This window comes from Sturnus vulgaris, chromosome 16 (genome assembly GCF_052056855.1).
Source record: "Sturnus vulgaris isolate bStuVul1 chromosome 16, bStuVul1.hap1, whole genome shotgun sequence".
Lineage (NCBI taxonomy): Eukaryota > Metazoa > Chordata > Aves > Passeriformes > Sturnidae > Sturnus > Sturnus vulgaris.
In genome coordinates, this window is record NC_142258.1 from 5,151,978 (window position 1) to 5,159,425 (window position 7,448).

Genomic DNA, 7,448 nt, shown 5'->3' on the forward strand with positions numbered 1-7,448 from the left:
TTCTTCAGTCTCTTGTTACTCTAGACAAAGGACCTCTGGAAGACCTGTCTCCATGGCCAAGTGCTGATAGAGCTGTCTTGGCCTTTTACAGGATATGCAAGCTATGGAGCAGATTTGGAAGGGTCAGTGGGATATCATGGATGAGTTGGGTCAACACCAACTGCTGACAGGACTTTTAAGAGGTTCTTTGGAAAACTTTTGTTTAAAAACAAATAAAACAAACTTACTGGTACATCTACAAACATCCCAGCAGCTGGCCACTGTCACAGCGGAGGTTTTGAATAAGCAGCTGGATTTCCTCTTTGGGATCTGCCAGTCCTCCCTGTGCTTCTTCTGACCACTGCCCTCTGGTCCTTGCCTGCTGATAGGAGTGATGGTTATTTGCCAGCTGTCATTTGAGGACAGGAAATCTTCGTTTCCCCTGCTCCAGAGAAATTACTGCTTTGTGTGCTTGTTCTCCATCCTCAGTTAATTCTAATCACCAGTTTGTTCTCATGTCATTTGTCTCTATTCCTCTGGTGCTCCACTTGTTAGTAGAGAAACACTGTAGTAAAGGCAAACATCCTGCAGGGTAGTGTCAGGGACAGTTGTAGCCTCATAGGTGGCTGGGTGGGGAAATATTGTCTGTTCTTGCACATGAGGAATACCACAGCTGAGCACTTTAGCTGGTGTGTCAAAATATGAATGAATGTCCAGCTGGCTTTGCAAAGAAATGGAGAAGAAAAGGGGAAGAACTGAACTTCCCATCAACTCTAAGTAGCCTTGTCTTTAAATAGAGATAGAGCCATCAGTTATGGATGCAACATGCTCTTTTCCTCAGCAGCATCTGCTTCGCATCCGGAGCCACTACTGTGGCAATTAGCTCCATATAAATTATGTGGAGGAACAGCTGAAGGAAATCAAGTCAGTGGAATGGGTTTCCTGAGGGGCTCAGTGACAGCAGGATTAACGCCTGTCCAAGGGGAGCCAGTAATCTCACTGGGAACCCTTACCTTACTGCCTTATCACACATCATTAAGGCACTGCTCAGTTTGTCAGAGCAGAGACTCTTGGTGCTGCTGTGGGCCTAGAGTAGCTGGGAACTTGTGGGACTTCCTGGGAAAGGGATTTTAAGGACTTAGAGTCAAGGAGCAAGGAAGATGTCTCAAGACTGTTATTGTGCAAAGGCAGTGAGTCAAACACAATAGCAGTGTTTTGGTGAAGATCCTCTGCAGCTGGGGCTTTCCAGAAATTCCACTCTGGGGCTGCAACTAGAAACATTTACAGGCAAAACCAAACAATGTGGTTGGTCCCAAATTATCCTGTGTCTGTTTTGCAATGCCTGTGGTGAGTAGCCCGCTCCAAGATGCCTGGGTCACAGGAGCAGGGCATGCTTGGATGTTGGCAGAATTGCTTCATGACCCCTCAGTCCAGAACAGACAGGCTTTGCAGAGCTGTGTGGAAAGAGATGTGTCTGGGAAGGTGGAAAGAGCATCTCTTTAGTAGCGGCAGCAATCACCTTTTGGGAGATCAGGAAATGAAGTCAAATAGAGATGATGTGGGTGGAAGTTACTCTTCAGAACGGAGGCTTCTCATAGATCTCCCACTACAAAAATCATCATCTGTGATTTATTGAACTTCTTTTTCCTGTGTTGAAGGTTCCCACAATGCATTTTCTCAGCTGCCATCCTCTGCTTGGACCCAGTGGAGCTAAGCAGGTTGCCTTAGCTTGGAGCACATCATCAAAACCAGATCAGTGCAGAAAACAGGGCTGTCAGAGGGTGCCAGGCTGTGTGGAGGCAGCTGAGGGCAGGAGCCCGTCCCTGCTGTCAGGGAAGGCAGCTGTGACAGCTCTCGAATGGCTGGTGACAGTGGTACTGATGCCCTGACACTTGCCTGCCTATAATCTGTGCTCTCTAACTTCCATCTCTGCCTGGCTGAGCACCTCCTCTCCTCCCATCCTGGCTGAGCTGACAGTGTCACCCTTCACAGCTCTCCTAGGCTCCTCCTGGGGCTGGGGCCATCTTCTGTGCCTTCAAGAGCTTGTGCCTTGATCAGAAGAGGAGTGGTGAGGAGGTTTGCAGATCTTTCCTGGCCAAGCCCATGGGGCCCCATGACTCACCCAGTGTTAGGTCACTGCTCCCATTTGCCTTACAGGCAGCACATCCCAAACTGGTGCAAAATGCTTGTTTAGACACTTTTCTACCATCTCCTGTAATCAAGAGCTTTCTGAAGAGAATTGGTCTGCCAGAGCTGGTGTCTGGGGCTGGGGAATGTACTTAACAATGGCTCATGGGGAAGCTTTTTGTCTTCTCAGATACACTGGGAATCCCTTGCCAGCTGTAGGGGGAGGCATGATGGGGAAGAGAAAACTGGCCAGAGGTTTGTTTCTTATTCTGTGGCTGCACCCAGCTCAGGGCAAGGCTGGCTCTTGTCTAGCATGCACTTAATGGACCTTCACTGCTTGGCTGGGCACAAGTGGGCATCTCTAACCTGGCCATACCATGCACCTGCCAGGCCCTGTGTGGCTGGAATTGTGCCCCCTCACATGTGCCAGTGTCCTGGAGGTTTGTGGCTTTTTACACAGCTCTGGGCAAGGTTGTGCATTCCAGGAACTGTGAGGGTATCCTGGAGCAGCATGTAAATTTGGTCATGAGCAGGGCATGACTAACCAGGGAGATGCCTGCCTGTTCCTGGCTCGGTGGCTGCTGCCTCTGGGACATGCTTGGCACTGGGGAGCTGGACAAGTCCCACCACGGAGCTCAGAGGAAAATCTGCCTAACCTGCTACACCAACAGCAGAGGCACAGGGAGAGGTGTGTAGGTAGCAGCCACCAACTGGGATTTCATGACTAAAGGCTGATGTTGTGCCAGCCATGAGAAATGAGAAAGGGTAAAGAGAAGCCTCCGCTTGCAAGGAGCAGAAGGGAGAAGCCTTGTGCAAAATAAAAAAGGAGAGGAAAACTCTGTCTCCATTACCTCGTGTCTGTGAGTGGAGTCTATTCCCAGGACTGCTCCCTGGGGCCCTCCCATCCACTTCCTCCAGCCAACCTCATCTGTGACCTCCATCAGTGACAAATGCAATCCTGGCCCTGCCTGCCCTCAATTAACTTCCTTCTGGCCATACCACAGTTCAGGACAGTGTGATTCACACTTAACTCGAGGACTTGTTTGCTAAAAGCTAAAAAAGGTAAGACTTTTGTTAACTTTAGGAGTGTCAAAGCCAGCCCCATGCCAGCTAAGTAGCCTGCCTCCTATAGGGGTAGCATTTGCCTGAGGTGGACTGTCCTCTGTGTTGCCTGTCCTTGTACTTAGATAATTTGCCCCTAAAGTAGCAGAATACAGAACTTGAAATTTCCCATCATTTTAAAATCAGAAGACCTCTATAATAACATACCTGCCTGGTCTGTGTTGCTGGTGGTATTTTGGTATCAGCCTGTTTGCAGGAACACCATCTCTAACACAAGAAGATACTGGCAAAAAATGTCAAGACCCCCAGCGACAATTAAAAAATTAATTAAGCTACAGTAGCCCAGTCATTGCTGGGTAATTATTAAGCTGTAAGAAATGCTAATTGTCTTATTAGCATTAAGCAATTATGCAAATAATGGAAAACATACCATAAAAGTAATAAAATTACCTCCCTTTCTCCCCCTTTATTTTTTAAACCAATAATGATACTCAAAATCTAAAGTGATGCATATGGTTTTACTGTGAGTATCTTTGGAGAGGAGTGAGACTTCTAAGGGTGCTCAGCCCTTTTGGGGCATTCCAAAACACATCTGCCATGAGTTCTCTTGCAGAGCTTATGGTGCTACACACCAGGCCATGCCCTGGTTCTGCACCCACCAAGGCACCAACACAGGGACACAGAGTGGCCAAGCTGCTGTGCCAGGACTGAAGAGTCCCAATTTTTTGTGTCATAGATGTTCTAGGGGAGTCCCTGTTCTCTTCCCAATAAAGCACAGATGTGCTTCAGGTTTGGTCTGGGTGAAAACAAGGCAATTTGTAGTTTTTCCATCAATTCAGTGCAAAAGTGGAAAGTTCTGGCCTTTAGAGTTACTCTGTCTCAAGGATTTTATTGCTATGAAGTTCATAACCTGAGGTAAGAGCTGGCTTCTTCTCCAGGTGAGATTTCAGCTGGATTTCAGGGTTCAGAAATGAGCTGAATGATGAGGAAGTGTTTTGTGTTCCTTGAAACAAGAACAAAAACCTCACTTACCCTCACTACCAGGAAAAGGAAACTTCACTTACTTATGCCTACAATGGGTCTGGAAAACACAAAGTGCTTTTTTGCTTCAGCACGTTCACACTGTTAATCACTAACAAATTTTATTGGTTTTACAGGCTTTAAACTCTGCTTTACTGATAAGACACAGCATTTCAAGGTGCCCAAGCCAGTTCCTGCTCCAGGGTGTGTCCTGCTCCCATGGTAGTTCCTTGATAAAACTGGGGTCACTTCACCCAGTTGCATGATCCAAACAGGTTTTGGTCTGCAAAACACACCTTTGCTTTCACTTTCTGATAAAAATGGGGATGTTTGCAGCTCCTGGAGGACCTGAGAGAGTGTTCTGCCTTGGCAGTGCAAAAACTGGGGATCATCATCATCTGTTTCTCCTCCTTGGAAAACAAAGAGAGATCACCCTATGAAATAAATATCATCCCCAATCCTCTTGGAGAGCTCCTTGCAGCTCCCTGGGACTGGTGAACCACCAAGCTGCTGTTTATGCATTTCATTTTCATTTTTTTCTTTTTTCCTTTCACCTTTTCATTTTTCCTGTCACCTGGTGTGTACGATGCAGAATGTGAGCAATCTCTTATCTTGGTTGCCTGGAAATAACTTTCAGAAATCATCCTCTAGCCTCATTTCACTGCACTGGGGACAGAAAAGCCAGCAGGACATCTGGCTGGTGGGTAGGAGGGACAAAGGAAAGAGACTTCTTTCTGTTTTGATGTGATATTGTATTATACCTAGGTGACAGGACACGCTTTGTTCTGATGCGCACCAGTTTTGGTCCTTTGAGATTTTAGGATAATAAGTTTACAATTTATGAGCTGCTCAGGGAGATGTGTTGCAGAGAGATTTACCAAGTGCCTTTTCCTGTAACTTCACGTTTCTCTTTCATCTCCTTGGAAGAATGGGAGAAGTGGAAATTCTTGTTCAGACTTGAATTTCATAACAACTTTTTTTCTGCTACTTTTGCGGGTCAAACTTGTCAGACTCTGAGGGGAGGCAGGTATCATGTGGAAGCATTTCAGTGTGAGTAGCTGCGAAATTGTTGGGGCTTTCTTTTCACTGTTTGGGGCCTTTCCATCTCTATGGAGTCAGCCTGGCTGCCTTGTGGGAAGAGAAAGCTGATGAGGCATGTTACTGATGAGATGAATGCTTTTTCCTTCTTGTTTTAAATCCCTCCGTTTAATTCAAGCCATTGGCACGGGGATGTATGAGAGCTCTTGGCTATGACACACACTTCCTATTGTTGGGAGTGAACAGCCCTGCACACAGCCCGGGGCAAAATTATGAATTTGATCAGCTGATTTCTCACAATAGTTAAAATATATTATTTTTTTTCTACGATGTTATGCTCTCTTCTGAGAAAAAAGAAATGCATCACTTGATTCTCAGCTTCATGAGGCCCCACATTTCTTGATACAAGGAATCAGCCCTTCCTCCCCTCAAGTCTTCAAGCTGACAAATGTTGGGTGAGGTTTTTGGGCTTTAGGGTGGCCTAGACAGATGTTCAAGTTTTTTCTCTACTAATAGTAAAATCCATTGGTTGCTGCATATGGGAACCAGAATAAATTTAAGAGGTGATGGCAGAGTAATCCCCACTAGTCATAGTCATGGTAACTGTCAGGAAGCATTCAGCATTTCTCCAGTGCTGTCTGGTATCTAAGAAGAGAACTGAGGAAGAGAAAGAAGAGTGTCGAAAAATAGAGAAGAATAAATCAGTCCATGTCTGTGGATTGCTGCTCCAACAAGCTTCCAAATACACCTTGGGAAGGGAGCTAGGGGGCAGGCACTGTGCTGCAGGACACACTTTGCTCCATGAGCCAGCTGTGCCTCACAGGTGGGAAACCTCACCCAGCCGCTCTGGGAAAAGCTCAGTGAGCTGGGGCAGGGTCTGCAAAACAGGATAAGGACCTATAAGGCTCCCTCGAAGGAAAAGATGTAGAAAGGAGACATACAATCCAGAGTAAGGATTTGCAAGCATCATCCCCTGAGGAACATCATGGGAGAACAGCAGCTGTGGGTAATAGGCAGCTCTGCTCCCTTCCTGCCCTGTTCCTCTCTCGGTATGTGTTAGTTTACCTGCTGGTGCATTAAAGGCTCATCATAGCTGCACACTCCCACAGAGCTCTCCTTAATCACCAGCTAACACTGCACAAGTCTCTGCTGCCTGTACTCTGGAAAGCCATTATTGGGCCAGCAGTAATACCTTTGCTGTATTAGCAAACTCCTTCAGCAATGTCATTTTAATCACCTTAGTGGATAACGTGGACCTGATTCTTCTGGTGAACCAAGGGCTGTACCTCCAGACTAACCCTCTCTTGGGATGCACAGCTTGCAGCCAGCAACTAATATTTTCTTCTTCAGTGTCTGCAAGCCTGGATTTTTGGTATGAGCATCCCGGTGAAAAACAGGGCACAGTGCAGGGAGGGACAAGATGAAACGTGGTGGCCTGTGATACACAGGAAATCCCAGCTGCTCTGAGCCCAGCCTGGCTCTCCACTCCCTGTGTCTGTGTCCCCTGCCACCCAGCCCCAGCTGCCCCTTCCCAAAGCACGAGGTAATGAGAAGGGACTAACTGCATTGACTCATTATCTGGGTTTGTTGGAAGACAGATTGTCATGTTAAACAAATATACTTTAAAAAAAGTTAAGTCTCATTCCCTGGACCGTGCCCCATCTGGGCCATTAAATCTGAAAGGGGTAAGTACAGCTGTGTCAAAGCTGCACTCAGGAGCTGATTTTCACTGTTTGTATGACTGGCAACTGGCAACCACTCCATTTCCAAACCTCATTTCCTTCTCCTCGTTTCCCAGTGCTGCACTGTGTCGATTGGAAGCACGGCAGGGGATGCACCCTGCTAAACAGGAACTCCACAGACACATTTCCTAAACCCAGCGCTTCCTCTTTATTTCTCACCAAGCCCTAAGGTACCTGAGGATGGGAAGGGCTGCTCATTGTTAGCCAGGGTTTTTGTAAATTATACAATTTTATCAAAGGTGTTGTAGAAATGTGGGACAGCTAATCATTCAGGGCTCCAGCAAGTGTCTTTTTTGAGGGAAGTGAGGAATAAAAATCCAACTTTGAGTTAATCCATCATTTCTTTTGATCAGTCCCTTGGTAGTCTGATTAATTTTGAGTGCAGATGTTTCTGCTTTCCATCACAGAATACACCCAGGACCTGGGAACAGTCTCACAGTGCCGTATTTCCTCCTCACCACACTACTCTTGTTACAGTTA